We start from the raw sequence: 23714 nt of genomic DNA, 5'->3' as shown, positions 1-23714 counted from the left end.
TGTGGCTGTACGAGCTGGGGCTGTGCGAGGAGGAGGGAGCTGCAGCAGCGGAGTGTGCCCCAGAGGGACAGGAGGCAGCAGCCCAGGATGGAGAGCGAGCCGCCTAACAGGCCGAGGAGGAGGAGGTACAAAGGATGAGCTGCATGAGGCCCCGTGTGTACCAGCAGAGCCTGTCATTCAAGGACTTGCCGGACCGGCCATGCCATCGGCGACTCCGGCTGAGCGGAGAGACAGTGCAACATATCTGCCAGATGATGGCACACCTGACACCGCGGGGGGATTGGGGGGGGGTGGGGGGGAGGACGCCCTGAGCATTTACGCGATGGGATCTTTCCAGGCACCGAGTGGAGAACTGTCCGGGATCTCTCAGAGCTCGGTGCACAGGTGCATCCGCACCATCACGGAGGCCCGAGATGCCCAGGCGGCTCAATACATCCACTTCAATGTACACCGAACCTGTTGTGTTAGGTACACTGGTCTAACACTGGCTGCAACTGGATGCAGCTTAGATCAGAAAGATACTCTAGACCTTGAAGTTAGTTCAATCAGGTTTATTGAACTAATAGCACAGTTAGCACAGTTCTCTGCGAGTTCGACTCTCTGCTAACTTCAGTGTGGTTATTCTGTCTGACTGAACCAGACTAGCTCTTAGCCACGTGGTGGAGGTGTGAGATTGTAACAACACCCTTGACTGACTCTAGATGTTCATCAGTGGAAAGAGGCAGAGTGTGAGTGCCTCGTGTCTTTTATCGTCCGATCCCACCCCTGAGTGTCCTGCCTGCTTATTGGTCATGCCCTATTCTCTGTATCCATTAGCTGCTTGTCTGTATATCATTGTGTGTGTCTGCATATCATGACATCTTCCCTTTTTTTAATGTTTGGATGACATATGTGAACGTATTTACAAGAACAGGCCAATATTAACATATATACATGCAGTGGATGTGAACATATGTACATGTGAAAACAGCTGTCTAATGCGAGAACACAGAACATAGAAAACAGAACAAATGTTCATAAGTCCAGTCTCTGTGGCTTGTGTCTGATCCTGATCGACCGCCGGAGAGGTGGTCTTCTGCAGCACCGGGAGGTGATCCAGGTTGGGCACGTGTATGGCTGGAAGTGTCCTTCGCAGGTCCCTGTTCATCAAGAGTTGAGCCGGCGACATGCCAGTGGACAGTGGGGTCGCCCTGTACGCAAGCAGTGCAAGGTGAATGTCAGACGCAGAATCCACGGCCTTGCAGATGAGCTGCTTCACTATGTGCACCCCTTTCTCAACTTTCCAGTTTGACTGCGGATAATGTGGGCTGGAAGTGACGTGTTTGAACTGATACGACTGGGAAAACAGAGACCATTCATGGCTGCTGAAGCACGGGCCATTGTCACTCATGACAGTGAGTGGGTTACCATGCCTGGAGAACGTCTCCTTACAGGCCTTGATAACGGTCCGCGATGTGAGGTCTGAGAGATTCACGACTTCAGGGTAATTGGAAAAGTAATCAATGATTAACACACAATCACAACCATTTGCATGAAAGAGGTCGATGCCAATCTTGGACCACGGAGAGGTTTTGATTTCATGCTGCTGAAGTGTCTCCTTACTCTGCACTGGCTGGAAGCGTTAACAGGTCGCACAGTTAAGGACCATGTTCGCAATGTCCCAGCTGATCCCGGGCCAGTAGACAGCCTGCCTGGCTCTGCATCTGCACTTTCCACACCCAGGTGGCCCTCATGGATTTGATGGAGCACCAAGCTCTGGAGACTGTGTGGAATTACAATCCGGTCCAGTTTGAGGAGGATATCATCAACCACCATCAGATCGTCCTTTACATTGAAAAATTGAGGGCACTGCCCTTTTTGCCAGCCATTGGCGAGGTGTTGCATAACACGCAGCAAGAGGGGGTCTTTGGCTGTCTCCTCACGGATACAAATCACCTTCTCATCAGATGCCGGGAGGGTGCTAGCATACAGCTCCACCTGTGACTTGACCTGTGACTCAATTTGCTGGATGACGTTCAGTGATTCACTAGGCACGGTGATGGAGAGGGACAGTGTATCGGCAATGATGAGCTCCTTGCCAGGTCAAAGTCGTACCTTCTGAGTTTGAGGCTGCAACCGAGGCGCCATGTCATTAAGGTCCTTGTGGATAATGTGGACCAGGGGCCTGTGATCTGTCTCGACTGTGAATGTCGGCAGGCCGTAGACATAGTCGTGAAACTTGAGAATGCCAGTGAGAAGGCCCAGGCATTCCTTCTAGATTTGTGCATACCTTTGTTCGGTGGGCGTCATTGCCCTTGATGCGTAGGCAACCGGTGCCCAGGATGAAGTGTCATTGCGTTGCAGCAGGACCGCACCAATGCCATCCTAGCTCGCATCTGTCGAGATTTTTGTTTCCCTGTCTGGGTTGAAAAATGCCAATCGGGGTGCAGTGGCGAGCTTGGCTTTCAGTTCCAACCACTCTGCCTGCAGTGGACTTCTTTACTAGATTTCGTAGGGCCGTGGTGTGTGAGGCCATGTTTGGGATGAACTTGCCCAGGAAATTGACCATCCCCAGGAAGTGCAATACCGCCTTCTTGTCTTCCGGGACCTTCATGGCTGCGATAGCCTTGACCTTGTCTGTGTCGGGGAACACGCCTTGCTGAGAGATCTGGTCTCCTAGGAACTTGAGTGTCGTGATGCCAAAGCAACATTTGGCCCTGTTCAGCTTCAGGCCATTGGCGTGGACATGGCGGAATACCTGCTGGAGGCCGGAAACATGCTCCTCAGGGGTCGTGGACCATATGATGACTTCGTCCACGTACACACGAGCCCCTTCGATGCCCTCCATCATCTTCTCCATGATGCGATGAAGTATCTCCGATGCTGAGATGATGCCGAACGACATACAGTTATAGCAGTACCTGCCAAACGGTGTGTTGAAGGTGCAGAGCCTTCTGTTGGACTCATCCAGCTGGATTTGCCAGAATCCATGTGACGCATCTAACTTCGTGAAAAAAATGTGCATGTGCCATCTCACTGGTGAGTTCCTCCCGCTTCGGGATGGGGTAGTGTTCACTCATTATATTCTGGTTGAGATCCTTGGGATCAATGCAGATGCGCAGGTCTCCAGCGGGTTTTTTAACCACCACCATCGAGCTGACCCAGTCAGTAGGTTCGGTTACCCTGGAAATGATCCCTGCTGCTGCAGCTCCTTGAGCTGTTCCTTCATGTGCTCCTTCAGCAGAGCCGGGACCCGGCAAGGTGCATGGACCACTGGCTTGGCATCAGGTCGCAGTAGGATCTTGTACCGATATGGCAAAGTGCCCATCCCGTCAAACACATCTGGATACTGAGCGAGGATGCGTCAGTGCCAGCTTGAAGATCCACATTGGAGGATGTCGTTGAATAAACCCGCCACACCAGGTTTAGCTTTTTGCAGGCATGCGCGCCCAGTAAGGATGCCCTGTCCAGCTTGACAATTTCAAACCTTAGCCTTGCATGGGTACTCCGGTTGGAGACGAGTAGATGGCAGGACCCCAGTGCCGAGATGGCATTACCGTTATAGTCCAGGAGCTGGCAAATGCTGAAAGGACCTTGGGGGGGCTTCTTGATGCGTTTGAAGTCTGCCTGTGAGAGGAGGTTGGCAGAAGCACCTGTGTCCAGCTTGAACTGGATGGAGCAGCGGTTGACCTGCATCATTGCACGCCATTCGTTCTCCGAAACCACAGCGAGGATGGACTGGATGCGAGAAGAGTTAGGTGTGGCACGTTCACATGTGGTAATGATGCCCACTCGGTAGGCGGACTCCAGGCAAGCGTCCTCTGGATCCATTGTACTGCCAGGATCCGAATCCTGTAATCGTCGGTGCACATTCTGGACGCGCCGTCGTCGGAATTGGGAGCGCTGGCCCCTGACTAGTGGTGCAGACCTGCACAAGGCTGCATAGTGTCCAGGCTTCCTGCAGTTTAAACATCGCCTGCCTCTTGCAGGGCAGTGTCCCTTTAAGTGGGCGTTGCCACAGTTCAGGCACGTCATGACGTCAGCATCGTGACAAGGTCAGCAGACGTCTGCACCTGTGCAGTGTGGGTGTCGGCCGCTTCGTTATCCCGTTCGCATCGCGCATGCGTGGGGCTGCGGGAAAAGCGAGTGAGATGGCCGCTGTCTTCGATGCTGAGGCGCTGCATCCGGGAGATGGCCTGCACACTCACTGCCTCATGAAATGAAAGAAAAATTGCTTATTGTCACAAGTAGGCTTCAAATTCACGTCGATTTCGGCGGCGTGAGAGCAGCTGGTCAGTCAGTTTCAGCGGGAGCATTGCGGAAGGAGGTTGCTGGGAGGTAAGTCAACCTTTAAAAGCACTTATCTTTGCAGGGGCAGGCCAGTCGATTTCGGCGGCGTGAGAGCAGCTGGTTAGTCAGTTTCAGCGGGAGCATTGCGGAAGGAGGTTGCTGGGAGGTAAGTCAACCTTTAAAAGCACTTCTCTTTGCAGGGGCAGGCCAGTCGATTTCGGCGGCGAGAGAGCAGCTGGTTAGTCAGTTTCAGCGGGAGCATTGCGGAAGGAGGTTGCTGGGAGGTAAGTCAACCTTTAAAAGCACTTCTCTTTGCAGGGGCAGGCCAGTCGATTTCGGCGGCGTGAGAGCAGCTGGTCAGTCAGTTTCAGCGGGAGCATTGCGGAAGGAGGTTGCTGGGAGGTAAGTCAACCTTTAAAAGCACTTATCTTTGCAGGGGCAGGCCAGTCGATTTCGGCGGCGTGAGAGCAGCTGGTTAGTCAGTTTCAGCGGGAGCATTGCGGAAGGAGGTTGCTGGGAGGTAAGTCAACCTTTAAAAGCACTTCTCTTTGCAGGGGCAGGCCAGTCGATTTCGGCGGCGTGAGAGCAGCTGGTTAGTCAGTTTCAGCGGGAGCATTGCGGAAGGAGGTTGCTGGGAGGTAAGTCAACCTTTAAAAGCACTTCTCTTTGCAGGGGCAGGCCAGTCGATTTCGGCGGCGTGAGAGCAGCTGGTTAGTCAGTTTCAGCGGGAGCATTGCGGAAGGAGGTTGCTGGGAGGTAAGTCAACCTTTAAAAGCACTTCTCTTTGCAGGGGCAGGCCAGTCGATTTCGGCGGCGAGAGAGCAGCTGGTTAGTCAGTTTCAGCGGGAGCATTGCGGAAGGAGGTTGCTGGGAGGTAAGTCAACCTTTAAAAGCACTTCTCTTTGCAGGGGCAGGCCAGTCGATTTCGGCGGCGAGAGAGCAGCTGGTTAGTCAGTTTCAGCGGGAGCATTGCGGAAGGAGGTTGCTGGGAGGTAAGTCAACCTTTAAAAGCACTTCTCTTTGCAGGGGCAGGCCAGTCGATTTCGGCGGCGTGAGAGCAGCTGGTTAGTCAGTTTCAGCGGGAGCATCGCGGAAGGAGGTTGCTGGGAGGTAAGTCAACCTTTAAAAGCACTTCTCTTTGCAGGGGCAGGCCAGTCGATTTCGGCGGCGTGAGAGCAGCTGGTTAGTCAGTTTCAGCGGGAGCATTGCGGAAGGAGGTTGCTGGGAGGTAAGTCAACCTTTAAAAGCACTTCTCTTTGCAGGGGCAGGCCAGTCGATTTCGGCGGCGTGAGAGCAGCTGGTTAGTCAGTTTCAGCGGGAGCATTGCGGAAGGAGGTTGCTGGGAGGTAAGTCAACCTTTAAAAGCACTTCTCTTTGCAGGGGCAGGCCAGTCGATTTCGGCGGCGAGAGAGCAGCTGGTTAGTCAGTTTCAGCTGGAGCATTGCGGAAGGAGGTTGCTGGGAGGTAAGTCAACCTTTAAAAGCACTTCTCTTTGCAGGGGCAGGCCAGTCGATTTCGGCGGCGAGAGAGCAGCTGGTTAGTCAGTTTCAGCGGGAGCATTGCGGAAGGAGGTTGCTGGGAGGTAAGTCAACCTTTAAAAGCACTTCTCTTTGCAGGGGCAGGCCAGTCGATTTCGGCGGCGTGAGAGCAGCTGGTTAGTCAGTTTCAGCGGGAGCATTGCGGAAGGAGGTTGCTGGGAGGTAAGTCAACCTTTAAAAGCACTTCTCTTTGCAGGGGCAGGCCAGTCGATTTCGGCGGCGTGAGAGCAGCTGGTTAGTCAGTTTCAGCGGGAGCATTGCGGAAGGAGGTTGCTGGGAGGTAAGTCAACCTTTAAAAGCACTTCTCTTTGCAGGGGCAGGCCAGTCGATTTCGGCGGCGAGAGAGCAGCTGGTTAGTCAGTTTCAGCGGGAGCATTGCGGAAGGAGGTTGCTGGGCGGTAAGTCAACCTTTAAAAGCACTTCTCTTTGCAGGGGCAGGCCAGTCGATTTCGGCGGCGTGAGAGCAGCTGGTTAGTCAGTTTCAGCGGGAGCATTGCGGAAGGAGGTTGCTGGGAGGTAAGTCAACCTTTAAAAGCACTTCTCTTTGCAGGGGCAGGCCAGTCGATTTCGGCGGCGAGAGAGCAGCTGGTTAGTCAGTTTCAGCGGGAGCATTGCGGAAGGAGGTTGCTGGGAGGTAAGTCAACCTTTAAAAGCACTTCTCTTTGCAGGGGCAGGCCAGTCGATTTCGGCGGCGTGAGAGCAGCTGGTTAGTCAGTTTCAGCGGGAGCATCGCGGAAGGAGGTTGCTGGGAGGTAAGTCAACCTTTAAAAGCACTTCTCTTTGCAGGGGCAGGCCAGTCGATTTCGGCGGCGTGAGAGCAGCTGGTTAGTCAGTTTCAGCGGGAGCATTGCGGAAGGAGGTTGCTGGGAGGTAAGTCAACCTTTAAAAGCACTTCTCTTTGCAGGGGCAGGCCAGTCGATTTCGGCGGCATGAGAGCAGCTGGTTAGTCAGTTTCAGCGGGAGCATTGCGGAAGGAGGTTGCTGGGAGGTAAGTCAACCTTTAAAAGCACTTCTCTTTGCAGGGGCAGGCCAGTCGATTTCGGCGGCATGAGAGCAGCTGGTTAGTCAGTTTCAGCGGGAGCATTGCGGAAGGAGGTTGCTGGGAGGTAAGTCAACCTTTAAAAGCACTTCTCTTTGCAGGGGCAGGCCAGTCGATTTCGGCGGCGAGAGAGCAGCTGGTTAGTCAGTTTCAGCGGGAGCATTGCGGAAGGAGGTTGCTGGGAGGTAAGTCAACCTTTAAAAGCACTTCTCTTTGCAGGGGCAGGCCAGTCGATTTCGGCGGCGTGAGAGCAGCTGGTTAGTCAGTTTCAGCGGGAGCATTGCGGAAGGAGGTTGCTGGGAGGTAAGTCAACCTTTAAAAGCACTTCTCTTTGCAGGGACAGGCCAGTCGATTTCGGCGGCGAGAGAGCAGCTGGTTAGTCAGTTTCAGCGGGAGCATTGCGGAAGGAGGTTGCTGGGAGGTAAGTCAACCTTTAAAAGCACTTCTCTTTGCAGGGGCAGGCCAGTCGATTTCGGCGGCGTGAGAGCAGCTGGTTAGTCAGTTTCAGCGGGAGCATTGCGGAAGGAGGTTGCTGGGAGGTAAGTCAACCTTTAAAAGCACTTCTCTTTGCAGGGGCAGGCCAGTCGATTTCGGCGGGAGTGGAGCTGGCTGGTTGGTCAATTTCAGCAGGAGCTGAGAATTTTTCTTTTTTTTTTAAATTAGTTTTTTAGGCGGGATCAGGAAGTCGACCCGCGGACCTCTGGGAAGACCCTCCCAATAAATTCTGGTGGAGAGGAAACCCGAGACACTACACGTGTAGTGTCTCCCACCCGCCCTCCTCCTCTAACCTAATAATAAAACCCATTGGTCTGAGGTAAGTACCATATTTTTATTATATTATTATTATTTTTAATAAAAATTTAATTTAGTTGTTAGCCAGATCTTGGTAGAAAGTTGGAGGAATGGCAGGGAAGGGAGTGCAATGTTCCTCCTGCAGGATGTTTGAGGTGAGGGATGCAGTTAGTGTCCCTGCTGATTTTACCTGCAGGAAGTGCTGCCATCTCCAGCTCCTCCAAGACCGAGTTAGGGAACTGGAGCTGGAGTTGGAAGAACTTCGGATCATTCGGGAGGCAGAAGGGGTCATAGATAGCAGCTTCAGGGAATTAGTTACACCAAAGATTGGAGATAGGTGGGTAACTGTAAGAGGGACTGGGAAAAAACAGTCAGTGCAGTGATCCCCTGCGGTCGTTCCCCTGAGAAACAAGTATACCGCTTTGGATACTTGTGGGGGGGGGGACTTACCATGGGTAAGCCATGGGGTACGGGCCTCTGGCACGGAGTCTGTCCCTGTTGCTCAGAAGGGAAGGGGGGAGAGGAGCAGAGCATTAGTAATTGGGGACTCTATAGTCAGGGGCACAGATAGGAGATTTTGTGGGAGCGTGAGAGACTCACGTTTGGTATGTTGCCTCCCAGGTGCAAGGGTACGTGATGTCTCGGATCGTGTTTTCCGGGTCCTTAGGGGGGAGGGGGAGCAGCCCCAAGTCGTGGTCCACATTGGCACCAACGACATAGGTAGGAAAGGGGACAAGGATGTCAGGCAGGCTTTCAGGGAGCTAGGATGGAAGCTCAGAACTAGAACAAACAGAGTTGTTATCTCTGGGTTGTTGCCCGTGCCACGTGATAGTGAGATGAGGAATAGGGAGAGAGAGCATTTAAACACGTGGCTACAGGGATGGTGCAGGCGGGAGGGTTTCAGATTTTTGGATAACTGGGGCTCTTTCTGGGGAAGGTGGGACCTCTACAGACAGGATGGTCTACATCTGAACCTGAGGGGCACAAATATCCTGGGGGGGAGATTTGTTAGTGCTCTTTGGGGGGGTTTAAACTAATGCAGCAGGGGCATGGGAACCTGGATTGTAGTTTTAGGGTAAGGGGGAATGAGAGTATAGAGGTCAGGAGCACAGATTTGACGTCGCAGGAGGGGGCCAGCGTTCAGGTAGGTGGTTTGAAGTGTGTCTACTTCAATGCCAGGAGTATACGAAACAAGGTAGGGGAACTGGCAGCGTGGGTTGGTACCTGGGACTTCGATGTTGTGGCCATTTCGGAGACATGGATAGAGCAGGGACAGGAATGGATGTTGCAGGTTCCGGGGTTTAGGTGTTTTAGTAAGCTCAGAGAAGGAGGCAAAAGAGGGGGAGGTGTGGCGCTGCTAGTCAAGAGCAGTATTACGGTGGCGGAGAGGATGCTAGATGGGGACTCTTCTTCCGAGGTAGTATTGGCTGAAGTTAGAAACAGGAAAGGAGAGGTCACCCTGTTGGGAGTTTTTTATAGGCCTCCTAATAGTTCTAGGGATGTAGAGGAAAGGATGGCGAAGATGATTCTGGATATGAGCGAAAGTAACAGGGTAGTTATTATGGGAGACTTTAACTTTCCAAATATTGACTGGAAAAGATATAGTTCGAGTACAATAGATGGGTCGTTTTTTGTACAGTGTGTGCAGGAGGGTTTCCTGAAACAATATGTTGACAGGCCAACAAGAGGCGAGGCCACGTTGGATTTGGTTTTGGGTAATGAACCAGGCCAGGTGTTGGATTTGGAGGTAGGAGAGCACTTTGGGGACAGTGACCACAATTCGGTGACGTTTACGTTAATGATGGAAAGGGATAAGTATACACCGCAGGGCAAGAGTTATAGCTGGGGGAAGGGCAATTATGATGCCATTAGACGTGACTTGGGGGGGATAAGGTGGAGAAGTAGGCTGCAAGTGTTGGGCACACTGGATAAGTGGGGCTTGTTCAAGGATCAGCTACTGCGTGTTCTTGATAAGTATGTACCGGTCAGACAGGGAGGAAGGCGTCGAGCGAGGGAACCGTGGTTTACCAAGGAAGTGGAATCTCTTGTTAAGAGGAAGAAGAAGGCCTATGTGAAGATGAAGTGTGAAGTTTCGGTTGGGGCGATGGATAGTTACAAGGTAGCGAGGAAGGATCTAAAGAGAGAGCTAAGACGAGCAAGGAGGGGACATGAGAAGTATTTGGCAGGAAGGATCAAGGAAAACCCAAAAGCTTTCTATAGGTATGTCAGGAATAAGCGAATGACTAGGGAAAGAGTAGGACCAGTCAAGGACAGGGATGGGAAATTGTGTGTGGAGTCTGAAGAGATAGGCGAGATACTAAATGAATATTTTTCGTCAGTGTTCACTCAGGAAAAAGATAATGTTGTGGAGGAGAATGCTGAGCCCCAGGCTAATAGAATAGATGGCATTGAGGTACGTAGGGAAGAGGTGTTGGCGATTCTGGACAGGCTGAAAATAGATAAGTCCCCGGGACCTGATGGGATTTATCCTAGGATTCTATGGGAGGCCAGGGAAGAGATTGCTGGACCTTTGGCTTTGATTTTTATGTCATCATTGGCTACAGGAATAGTGCCAGAGGACTGGAGGACAGCAAATGTGGTCCCTTTGTTCAAAAAGGGGAGCAGAGACAACCCCGGCAACTATAGACCGGTGAGCCTCACGTCTGTAGTGGGTAAAGTCTTGGAGGGGATTATAAGGGACAAGATTTATAATCATCTAGATAGGAATAATATGATCAGGGATAGTCAGCATGGCTTTGTGAAGGGTAGGTCATGCCTCACAAACCTTATTGAGTTCTTTGAGAAGGTGACTGAACAGGTAGACGAGGGTAGAGCAGTTGATGTGGAGTATATGGATTTCAGCAAAGCGTTTGATAAGGTTCCCCACGGTAGGCTATTGCAAAAAATACGGAGGCTGGGGATTGAGGGTGATTTAGAGATGTGGATCAGAAATTGGCTAGCTGAAAGAAGACAGAGGGTGGTGGTTGATGGGAAATGTTCAGAATGGAGTACAGTCACAAGTGGAGTACCACAAGGATCTGTTCTGGGGCCGTTGCTGTTTGTCATTTTTATCAATGACCTAGAGGAAGGCGCAGAAGGGTGGGTGAGTAAATTTGCAGACGATACTAAAGTCGGTGGTGTTGTCGATAGTGTGGAAGGATGTAGCAGGTTACAGAGGGATATAGATAAGCTGCAGAGCTGGGCTGAGAGGTGGCAAATGGAGTTTAATGTAGAGAAGTGTGAGGTGATTCACTTTGGAAGGAATAACAGGAATGCGGAATATTTGGCTAATGGTAAAGTTCTTGAAAGTGTGGATGAGCAGAGGGATCTAGGTGTCCATGTACATAGATCCCTGAAAGTTGCCACCCAGGTTGATAGGGTTGTGAAGAAGGCCTATGGAGTGTTGGCCTTTATTGGTAGAGGGATTGAGTTCCGGAGTCGGGAGGTCATGTTGCAGCTGTACAGAACTCTGGTCCGGCCGCATTTGGAGTATTGCGTACAGTTCTGGTCACCGCATTATAGGAAGGACGTGGAGGCTTTGGAGCGGGTGCAGAGGAGATTTACCAGGATGTTGCCTGGTATGGAGGGAAAATCTTATGAGGAAAGGCTGACGGACTTGAGGTTGTTTTCGTTGGAGAGAAGAAGGTTAAGAGGAGACTTAATAGAGGCATACAAAATGATCAGGGGGTTGGATAGGGTGGACAGTGAGAGCCTTCTCCCGCGGATGGATATGGCTGGCACGAGGGGACATAACTTTAAACTGAGGGGTAATAGATATAGGACAGAGGTCAGAGGTAGGTTCTTTACGCAAAGAGTAGTGAGGCCGTGGAATGCCCTACCTGCTACAGTAGTGAACTCGCCAACATTGAGGGCATTTAAAAGTTTATTGGATAAACATATGGATGATAATGGCATAGTGTAGGTTAGATGGCTTTTGTTTCGGTGCAACATCGTGGGCCGAAGGGCCTGTACTGCGCTGTATTGTTCTATGTTCTATGTTCTAAATGAAGTTACTGTGAAAAGCCCCTAGTCGCCACATTCTGGCGCCTGTTCGGGGAGGCTGTTACGGGAATTGAACCGTGCTGCTGACCTGCCTTGGTCTGCTTTCAAAGCCAGCGATTTAGCCCTGTGCTAAACAGCAAGTTTCTCATCTTCAGCCGATTTGTATTGGGAATACTGATTTTTTGCATGCTCATGCACTGTACATGTTTCAATCGTGACTGGCCATATGCTTGATTTTTAAGAGATGCTCTCTCAGAGGATCAGAGTGAACTCCAAACACGATTTTGTCTCTGATAATGGAGTCAGCAATATCACCAAAGTTGCAGGACAGCGCTAGCAGGCGGAGGTTAGTTAAGAAGGAGTTGAAAGATTCATCTTTACCTTGAAGATGTTGTTTGAATATCTAGCGCTCGAAGATTTCATTGGTGTCCACTTCACAGTGACTATCGAACTTGCCCAGGATGGTCTGAAACTTTGTCTTGTCCTGGCCTTCGGTGAAGTTAAACGAGTTGAGAGGAGAAGCGCGATCTTTCTTGCATCAGACGCACCCTCGAGGTCTGAGGCTTCGATGTACAGCAGAAACTTTTGCTTGAATATCCGCCAGTTGGCACTGAGATTGCCGCAGGCCCTGAGCTGGTGAAGAGCCTGAATCTTCTCCATGGTGCCGGGATACATTTGCTGGTCGTCACGGAATGGACTGAGGTAAACCACCTTAAATTAGAAGTCTCCTGGTATCATGTTGTGTTAGGTACACTGGTCTAACACTGGCTGCAACTGGATGCAGCTTCGATCAGAAAGATACTCTCGACCTTGAAGTTAGTTCAATCAGGTTTATTGAACTAATAGCACAATTAGCACAGTTCTCTGTGAGTTGGACTCTCTGCTAACTTAAGTGTGGTTACTCTGTCTGACTGAACCAGACTAGCTCTTAGCCACGTGGTGGAGGTGTGAGATTGTAACAACACCCTTGACTGACTCTAGATGTTCATCGGTGGAAAGAGGCAGAGTGTGAGTGCCTCATGTCTTTTATAGTCCGATCCCACCCCTGAGTGTCCTGCCTGCTTATTGGTCATGCCCTATTCTCTGTATCCATTAGCTGCTTGTCTGTATATCATTATGTGTGTGTCTGCATATCATGACAGAGCCCACCGGCATGCCCAGGCAGCGGGGTTCACTGTCATCGATGGGATGCCCCGGGTCCAGGGGGTGATTGACGGAATGAATGTCCCCCTACGAGCACCTGCAGTTGACAGGCTGCTCTACAAAAACTAAAAGGGGTTCCACTCGATGAACGTGCAGCTGATATGTGACCATCAGCTGTGCATCATACATGTCTGCGCCCGATACCCGGGCACTGCGCACCACACCTTCATCTTGAAACATTCAATGTTTCCTGACATGTCCGAGACTCTCCACCCGCCCCCTCCCCCGAGTGGTAGGTTGGCTCCTTGGCGACGGGTTATCCGCTGTGGTCTTGGCTGATATTGCCTATCCGGAGGCCACAGATCGATGCAGACATCCGTTACAGCAATGTCCATGCAGCGACAAGGGGCATGAACGAGCAGTGCTTCAGCCTCCTGAAGATGGGGTTTAGGTGCCTGGACCGCTCTGGAGGGGCCCTCCAGAATAGCGCTGGGAGGATCACCCGCATCATGGCGGCCTGCTGCGTCCTCTACAACATTACACAGCAGGGTGGCGACGAGGAGGGTGCGGGGGAAGGGGAGGAAGGGCAGGACATGGGGCCTAGGCAGGCACGGGAGGCCATATGACGTGTGCGCCAGGGCCAACGTACACGGGACGCTCTGATCGGCTCCAGGTTCACCAACTAGGGTGGGGACAGGCCAGGAGCACGGACATGGTCCTTGGGATGGATGATGATGACAATCTGCTTTCGATGAGCTCTGGTGCTCCACATCGTATAACGAAGTATGACTCCTGCCCATGGTAGCACTTTCCACAGACCGCCTGGGTGATCCCTGCATGTGAGATGCGAACTGGCCATTCCATCACACATCCCTGTGGAAACGGTGGTGGGACGTGCGGGGGGCAGGGAGCCCGAGCCACCCATAACTACCTCCCATTTCCCCCCCTCCCCCACCCACTCTCTGGCCAGCCCAGACCGGACCACCCCTCACACCCATCTGACAGAGCACCGAGACAGGTTGTAACGGTGGTAACAGGTGTTTAATGTGACAGTGTATATACAGATTCGTGCCCCAGCCCATATATCTAAACTGTGCCCTGCACCCGTGCCAACTTAACTAGTGTCCAGCTTTCTGGCCTTACGGTCTCTAACGCTACGTCTAGGTGGATCCCCAGATGGTACAGCAGGAGTGGAGGCGGCCTAATGTGACTCCTGCCCTGCGACGAGGGTCCCGGTTGACGGCCGCCTTCTGGGGCGCTGGGGCCTGGATGGGCCCGGCTTATGATCGGATCTCCCAGGTACTGTGGTGCCACCCAGTTCTGCCCGCTGCCCATCTGATGCACCAGGGACAAGAAGGGGAGCACGAGCTGCTGCAGTGTTCCGGCACCTCCCCTGCGGAATCACTGGCACGGGCCCCATTACCTCCCCCACCCCCCGGCAGGGTGCCTGATGGCTCCCGGGCTACCCCATCGGACGGGGTGTGAGCGGAGCTATCCTCTGAGGCTCCCCTGCCACCTGGCTGCCAGTCCTGGAGGTCTTGACCAGGGTCTGCATGTTTGCGCCCATGGAGCACGGAGTGGACCATTTCAGTCTGGGACTGCGCCACATCACCCATTGACTGTGCCATCACCTTCTGAGTTTGTGTCACATCAGCCAGTGAACGCGGCATCTCCCTCTGGTGTGCTGTTGTACGAGTTAAGTAATGGCATGATGGGAAAACTGGTCAACTATTCGGTACAATGTAAGAAAAGCTGACCTAGCCATTTCAGTGTACCAGTCCCCTTTGTAAGAAATGCTAATCTAGCCATTCCAATATACCAGACCCCTGTAAGACCGATAAGGCTGACTCCGCATAACCTAAAGCATGAATAAGATCAGAGAAGGCAAGCTATTCCAAAATGCCTGACCTCTGTAATTTCTGATAAGGCTAACTCGCCATAACCCAGGGCGGTATGAATAAGACAAGATAAGGAATGGATGAGTCTCCTCCGACCTTTTAATATTCTATCAAAGGACAAGATAATGATACGAGGGATGAGACAAAGAGTCCTAGAAGATCAACAGGCCATGCCTGTTTCATGACATTGCTTACATTTCTACTTCTGATCGAATTCCTGACTAAGCTGTCGTCACGCAATCTTGATAATGATAATGTATAAATACTGAACTGATTTTCTGTAAAAGCGCGGACCTGAGAAGGAATCAGCAGTGGTAGTAACTGCTCTCCGACCTCAAGTTTCGGCCAAAACTGCATGCGGTCTTTTCGTAAATAAAGGCTTGTTATTTTACCATAACAAACTCTTGTTGAGTCTTTACCACAGTCAAAGAAGCAGGAAAATATTGACTTCTACATTTGGCGCTGCGAGCACAACCAATACCCTGAGTGAATTCCGTAGGGGGCTGAAAATGTGATCGAGCCACGACCCGGAGGGAAGAGACGGACGTCGGCACAAGGTAAGATTCACCTTGGTCTCTCTCTCTCGGATTGGTGGTACGACCCCTCGTCCCTGACGGAGGAAACTAACAGGTGACGGTTCTCGAATCTAAATTGGACTGAGTCGAGTGTTTAGGGTCAGGGACCCGATTGCGGTTAGCCTCAGGTCAGGGACCTCTTGATCTCATTTTCATTCCGGATCAGGTTTATACAGGCTTAGTTTGGGTCAGGGACCCTGTGATTTGATTTTGGTACCAGGAATTTTTAAAACATTTTTGCCAGGGGCAGAATATACTGACGTTATGGGACAGACTTTAGACAAGACAGGGGGCAATTCTCTTTTGCTTTTTATGTGTTCAGAAACCCCTTCTCAAGAACGTAATTACCAACGATTATCTGCTGCACTTAATAATAAATTGGGTAAAGATATTTGGCCACTAGGTGGCACGTGGAATTTGGAAAATTGCACTGCAGCAGAAAAAGCTATTTGGACAAAGAATACGGGTTCCAAGTGGAAAACTTTAGTCTCAGGATGGAAAAAGAGTCGACTAGGCGCCATGAACAATCACTATTAATGAGTTGGAGGGATAACGCCCATAAAAAAGGGATTGATGAGCGTGTGGACGGTAAATCAAAAAATTGGGAAACTTTAAAATTGGAATGTGAACTTTGGGATAGGAAGCATCAAGAGACAAACCGACAGGGCAGCAATATGAAATCACCGGGTAATAGGCAGGTAGGGCTAGCCCATCAGATTAAACGAAAGGAGGATCCTCCCAGTTGCCCTGGCATGCCGATGTTTCCCTATTCAGGCGATACAGAGGAAGAGGTGGAGTTGGCTCCCAGACCCTCCCTTTATCCAGCGCTCCCTGCTGCTTCTTTGCCACCGTCCCAAGTCCAGCCTCCCCCTTATGGTCCTGCTGCCAATGAAATTCCCGCTGTCGCTTCCCCCACATGGCATCACGTACCAGGTCACAAACGCAACTCCTAAATATGGAACAACCCTTCACTTCTGTCAATCAGGCTCTTCTGGATTTATCACTTCAACCTAAGGAGGAGGAGTCTTTACCGCCACCCCCCCCCCCCCCCCCTTCCCCGCAAGTTATCCCATTAGGAGTGTTATAAACCCCCACGCTGGTGATAATGACGACCCATTCATTGAGGTGTGGCAGGCATTTAAACCTCAGGAACTATGTTTGATCATCGCCCAATGTCCTTTCTGTAAAGACGACTCAGAAGGGTTTACTGAATTTTTGAGACGAACTGCGACCATATACCGCACGTGATCAGTATTCACTCATTTTTTTCATCAATTCCCCCAGAGTTAGGGGAAAGGTGGAAACATGAATTGGGACTTCATGGAGACACATGGATGGCCTTCAGCACCGCACACCAAACGGAGGACGATCAACGCACTTTAATGTTCCCCGCGCTAAAACGGGCTCGCCGTAAGCCCGTGGACATCTCCAGACTCCTTGAATGTACCCCCACTTCTAAGGAAGATGATTCAGAGTTTTTTGACCGCTTTTGTGGCGTGTACATTCTTTACTCCGGGGATATTGCTTTTAATGCAGGGACACAGAGTCTCCCCAATTCAATGCTCTACTAATACAGGTATTGCCTGACCGCGTAGCATCCAGTATTAAAACTAATAACATGGAATGGTCTGACAATTCTAAATCTCAAATGAAACAGGCTGTGTCTTATTATTGGAGCAATGGCCACAACCGTGAGGCCTGTTATAAAGACACTACGCCTAGAATTATGTCCGAATTTGTCCAACATCCCTCTCAAAGAAAACCTCCTAAAGGTCAAAACTCTCAGACAGGTTCACGTTACTATCGCCCAGATTGCACGGACCCTCCGGAATTTGGTTACCGCTCACAGGCTCCTTACCCCTTCACTCTACACGTGGAGGATTTCGACAGCGCTCCTCCACGTCGTCCTCCAGCCAAATATAATGTCACTTGCTTCAACTGTCAACGGACAGGGCACGACGCTAGGGATTGTCCAGCTCCCCGACGACAAGGTAGATTTCAACCCCGTCGGCAGACACCCTTCACTATCTCTAACCCCTATTGACTACCCCAATCGAACTTTCCGGTCCTCTCAGCGGACCACTCTGACGAGCCCACGGCTACGATTTACATAGAAGGCGTGCCCATCCCCTTCCTGATTGACACCGGCGCGACTAATTCTACGTTAGACTGTACATTAATTCAAAAGCATAGATTTCACCTCTCTGAAACGCATGTGGAACTTGCTGGGTTCATGGGGGAAGGTGCTGTTTATCCACTTACGAAGCCGCTCTCTGTTCAATCTGAGCGCCGCGAATGTTGCATCCCTTTCACGGTTACCCGGGTTCTCGGTGTTAACCTGGCCGGACGTGATTTGTTGTGTCCCTTGCAGGTGGAAATTGTTTGCCTTGATAACGGTATTACAATATCAGCTAACCCGCAAGCCCAGCTTTGAAATTTCCCCCTTTTTACTTCCCCACAGTGGTGGTCAGTTGATTTTGATTCCTCCCACTTTTCACCTCCCTTAGATAGTCCCGATCCACATGTCACTCTTTGCTACGATCATACGGGATGCTCGACTGAATTGGACATCATTTACCAAGAGGCCTCCGATTCTCTACAATCCGTTTCCTTTTTTGGCCTCGCTGAGGGGAAAGAAGGTTCTGCCTTTCTTGTTGCAGTACCCCACGGCCTCTGGCATCAGTCGGGACTCGTAGCACCCCACGTGACCCTTACTGTCAACGAAGGCTACAGTGCCAAATCCTTGGGATTTCTGGCAGCTGCACTACGAGGACAAGCTGATCCTTCCTTTACTGGATGGCGAACCTTCCCCGAAGGCACTTTAGAATATTTTCACCAACCATTTTGTCTAACTGGTACATTGCATCACCATCGATCAGTCCAGTCTCCGATTTCGGGAGTCCCCGCAGATTTATGGGCGGCTTCCAAACACAAGGTTGGTCTCACTAATGTACCTTCCGTCGTTATTAAAGTCAAACCTGATATGCCCTTGCCCTCCATTTCACAGTACCCTTTATGCCCCGAGGCTGAAGAAGGAGTCTCGGTCATGATTCAATCTTTCCTTCAACAGGGAATTTTGATACCATGCCAATCCCCTGTAACACCCCGATTCTTCCAGTTCATAAGATAGGAAGACCATCCGAAAGGCGTTTGGTCCAAAACCTCCGACGTATTAATCAGATAGTGGAACCCTTACATCCTATAGTCCCAAACCCAGCTACAATCCTTAGTAATGTCCCACCGGAAGCGACTGTTTTTTACCCTTATGGATTTACAACATGCCTTTTTTGCGATACCCCTCGCCCCTGAATCACAGTATTTGTTTGCCTTTACATTTAAAGGCAACCAGTACACTTGGACTAGGCTCCCACAGGGCTTTATTCATCTCCAACCCTCTTCTCACAGACACTGCGCTCCCAGTTAGCGACATTAGCACCCCCTGGTGGGTCCACCATTATCCAATATGTTGATGATTTACTCCTTGCCAGCCCTGACTTCGTCGTTAACCAGCGTGACACTGTTTATCTGCTCATCCGTCTCCATTCGTGGGGATATGTGATCCCGCCCGCTAAAGTTCATAAAGGCCAACGGCAGGTCAAATTTTTGGGTATCCTAATAAGTGCTGCTGATCGCTCCCTTACCCAGGAACGTATTAATCCTATATTGCAGATCCCATTTCCTACCTCGCCCAAGCAGGTGCTAGCTTTTTTAGGACTGGTGAACTTTTGCAGACAATGGATTCCGAATGTTACTGTCCATACTAAAGAACTAGCTTCGTACTCCTCTCAAAATGCTCCTCTTGAGTTTGAACTACCCAATTCAGCAAAGCAATCTTTTGTTACTCTCAAAGACGCCCTGGCTACCGCCCCAGTGCTAGGATGACCTATGTATGACTGACCCTTTCAGTTGTACGTTAATATTCTTGATGAATGTGCCACTGGTGTTCTGACACAAGAGCACGGTGACCGGCATCGCCCGGTCGCCTACTATTCTACTAAATTGGATCCTGTAGCTTGCAGTCTGCCTCCCTGCACCCAAATTCTTACGGCTGTCCATTTGTTAGTGCAGGCGGCCTCTAATCTGACCCTTCACCGGTACAAGTGCATACCTCACACTCTATTGTGGCTCTCCTAACGTCTCAGCAAACCCAGCATCTGACTCCAGCTCACTTGAGCCGCAATGAGGTTTCACTATTGCAGAACCCCTACCTCTCTTTTCATTACTATTCCACCTTAAATCCTGCTGTGTTCCTCGAGCAGCCCCCCCGATAACCTTGCTGACCCACCGAATGATTGTTTGCTTAGGAATCACTTCCTACCCGCCCCTCGTCTGGATTTAACGGATCGACCTATTGACAATCCAGATCTAATTTTTTTATGTTGATGGCAGTTCCTCCATTTCTCTCACTGGCTTCCCACAGTCAGGATATGCCGTTGTAACAGATACTGATGTTCGGGAAACAGCTGCCTTCCAGACCCCTGTCTCTGCACAAAATGCCGAGCTATTCGCCCTTACTCGAGCATGTATTTTGGCCGCAGTTAAAAGTGCAACGTTTACGCCGATTCTAGGTATGCCTTTGGCGTGACCCACGATTTTGGCCGCCTCTGGCAACAACGAGGCTTTCTCACCTCTGCGGGAGCTCCCGTTCAAAATGCTCTTTGGGTTAAATATCTCCTCGATGCTATTCAGCTTCCTCATCAATTGGCAATTATTAAATGTGCTGCGCACACAAAGGGGCACACTCCTGTTCAATTAGGGAATGCCAGTGCTGATTCAGCTGCTAAGGCTGCGGCTACATCGGCTTCTTTGATTGTTCCCAGTGGGGCTAATCAGGCTCCAAATCGGGTACCTGCATTAGGAACGAAGGGCATGCCAGAGATAACTGAGGTTCAAAATTTACAGAGGGACGCCTCTGATTCTGAGCGCGCACTATGCAAGTCAATGGCGTGTTCGCACTCCTTGACATGGGACCTCTGGCTTACTCCCGTTGGTCAAGTTTGTATTCCGAATTCTTTATTGCCGGTACTTATTGATTATTTGCATTCTTGTACCCATCTTGGCAAGGAGGGAATGGTACAGCTACTCCTGAAAACTTGGTGGCACCCAGATTTGAATACAGCAGCACAAACGCAGCTGGATCGACGCCTCATTTGCATGAAACATAATAAGGGTAAAGGCATTAAATGCCCTCCAGGAACCACTCCCTTGCCAGATGGCCCTTTTGCCTGTATACAGCTTGATTTTCTTGAATTACCAAAAGCACAGTGCTATAAATATTGTTTAGTAATAATCGTGTGTTTAGTAAATGGATTGAAGCCTTCCCCACCACGAATTGTACTGCACATACGGTGGTGAAGTTGTTGTTAACCGAAGTTATTCCTCGTTCTGGGGTACCCAAAATGGTGAGCTCAGACAATGGACCACATTTTGTGGCTCGGATCAATACTGAATTGTGCGAAGCACTCGTAATTAAACAGCAACTGCACTGCGCGTATCAACCGCAGGCAGCAGGAATTGTGGAAATAGCCAATGGGACTTTAAAAGAATTATCTAAATTGACTGAAGAAACTAGGTTAAATTGGCTAAAGGTATTACCCTTGGCACTGGTTCACATGCTGGTGACTCCACATTCACAGACTGGACTGTCAGCTGCAGAGATAGTCTATGGTCGGCCAATGAGGACTACCTGGGATGCCCATGAAAAACCCCTGGAGGGAGTAGACCGCCATGTGATGGGGGAACAGATGCAGAACTATTTGAAGCAATTAACATTTTCTCTGAAGTTTCTCTACTCCACAGGTGAAACAGGCTCATCTCCCAGGGCGGCCGTCCCTCGATATCCAATGATCGAACCCGGAGACTACGTATTGGTGAAGAACTGGGATAGAAAGAAACTAGGACGACACTGGAGCGGACCTTTCCTTGTACTGCTGACTACACCGACGTCCGTCAAGCTTGAAGGGCGTTCAAGTTGGATACATCTGTCCGATTGCAAGAAAATAGTCTCCAACCCAGACGTGAACACAGGATGAAGATCTTCATTATGATTTTTGGACTCTCTGGGACTATTTGGCCTCAATGGCCACTGAGTAGTAAAAAAACGAACTACCCGGGAACTGCATGCCAATACCTATTTATATATGTCATATCTTTATGCTGAAAAATTGAATGTAAGCAAGTGTTGGGTTTGTACCCACATCCCCGTCCATTCGAGGGAAGGAATACCTCTTTAATTCCTCCCCTTTCATATCGCAGAGGCAGTTGAATGGATTTTACGACAAAATCAAACAGGGATCAGTGGAGATAGGGGAGATATGGAGATCTGCTGGCTCTGACGACTAAATTTTCGGCTTTGTATCAACCTGCTTACCATCATGCCTTGACTCCACCCTCCCTCACCGTCCATTTGAATAATGTTCAAGGTTCCATGTGTTTTAATAAATCAGGGAAAGGAAAGTCGATGGGGCAAAGTAGGTGCAACCTTACAGTTGATTGGCAAGGACCGGTACCAGGCATATCCAATAAGGGCATGTTTAACTGTGATTGGTCCAGGGTATGGAATATAACCTCCAATAGTTCATGGGGACAGACATCCCCAATCCCCTGGATGACGTTAGCTGATGATTTTACGGCCTATAATGGAACATATTTCATATGCGGCACTAAAGCATACCCGTGGCTCCCTATTGATTGGACAAGATCCTGCTTTCTGGGATTATGTAGTACCCCAAATGCGTCACCTACCCACCCTTAAGCACTACCCCTCGCGAGCCAAAAGGACTATTACTAAAATGGAACACTTCTTCATGATGGCCTTTCCATTGTATGGAACAGGCAAGGCAGCCAACGAACTGGTCCACATGGCCTCAACATTGGAACAACTGGCAAACGTAACGGCAGCAGAAGCCAGGGAAACTGGACAGGCACTGGCCGAGGTCTCAGCTGAGCTGGTGGCTGTCCGGACTGTGGCATTACAAAATCGACTGGCTTGGGATTATCTGTTAGCCTCGCAGGGAGGAACGTGCGCTCTTGTAGGTCAAGAGTGCTGTACTTATATTCCAGATGACTCTGAAAATATCACAAGCCTGGCCGACCACATTAAGAGACAGGCTGATCAAATTCAAGAGATTGGCAGTGAATTTCACGACTATAACCCACCGGGTCGGCTAGGATGGTTAGGTCACAGATTATTTGATTGGATCTTTAAGGCCTTCATGCTACTACTTCTACTAATGCTACTAGGGATAGGCTTGCTTGGTTGCTTGTGTAAATGCATTTATAATCGAGTCATGGATATCCCTATTTAACTAGTTGTCAGGATATGACAAAAGGAGGGAATGTGATGTTGTATGAATTAAGTAATGGCATGATGGGAAAACTGGTCAAATATTCGGTACAATGTAAGAGAAGCTGACCTAGCCATTTCAATGTATCAGACCCCTTTGTAAGAAATGCGGATTTAGCCATTCCATTATACCAGACCCCTGTAAGACCGATAAGGCAACTCCGCATAACCTAAAGCATGAATAAGATCAGAGAAGGTCAAGCTATTCCAAAATGCCTGACCTCTGTAATTTCTAATAAGGCTAACTCGTCATAACCCAGGGCGGTATGAATAAGACAAAATAAGGAATGGATGAGTCTCCGACCTTTTAATGTTCTATCAAAGGACAAAATAATGATATGAGGGATGAGACAAAGAGTCCTAGAAGATCAACAGGTCATGCCTGTTTCATGACATTGCTTACGTTTCTACTTCCGATCGAATTCCTGACTAAGCTGTAGTCACGCAATCTTGATAATGATAATGTATAAATACTGAACTGATTTTCTGTAAAAGCGCGGATTTGAGAAGGAATCAGCAGTGGTAGTAACTGCTCTCCGACCTCAAGTTTCAGCCAAAATTGCATGCGGTCATTTCGTAAATAAAGGCTTGTTATTTTACCAGAACAAACTCTTGTTGAGTCTTTACCACAGTGAAAGAAGCAGGAAAATATTGACTTCTACACTGGGACTGGGCCACCTCCCACTGTGTCTGTGCCACATCGGCCAGCACCTGGGCAATGCCGTCAATGTTCCCAGCCATGGTTACCTGTGACTGGGCCATGGCCCAGTCCCAGAATCAGAATTAGACTGATTATGAACAGGAGGATGGGGAACGAGGGCCCTCAATGTAGAACTGGAAAATGACCGTGCATTGATTGTTCCCCTCTTCTTATCGTCTGATTAGTCTGGTCACTCGCGGTTGGCACAGAAAGACCGCCTCGACGAAATCACAGGTCAGTCTGGGGATTAGCATTTTAATTGATGGGATTTCATATTGTTAATTCGGCTGGGGTAGGCTGTGTTGTTGATGTGACATTTAAAGCTATAAATGGTTCAACTTCATTTGTGAGGTAATTCGGTTGGGTTACGTTATGGGAGGTCGATGCGACATTTGAAATTGAAAATGGTTCAC

At 49.9% G+C, this 23714-nt stretch overlaps 1 long non-coding RNA gene across 1 annotated transcript; it reads left to right on the top strand.

The window, feature by feature from the left end:
- The first annotated feature begins 15055 nt into the window (after nucleotides 1–15055).
- Nucleotides 15056–23210, top strand: LOC140428767 (uncharacterized). Its single transcript, XR_011948869.1, has 2 exons — nucleotides 15056–15238; nucleotides 21040–23210. It is a non-coding gene; the product is annotated as an uncharacterized lncRNA (long non-coding RNA).
- Nucleotides 23211–23714: the final 504 nt, after the last annotated feature.

Source organism: Scyliorhinus torazame, chromosome 8, assembly GCF_047496885.1.
Source record: "Scyliorhinus torazame isolate Kashiwa2021f chromosome 8, sScyTor2.1, whole genome shotgun sequence".
NCBI classification, from domain to species: Eukaryota; Metazoa; Chordata; class Chondrichthyes; order Carcharhiniformes; family Scyliorhinidae; genus Scyliorhinus; species Scyliorhinus torazame.
This window is presented reverse-complemented; position numbering and strand designations above follow the sequence as displayed.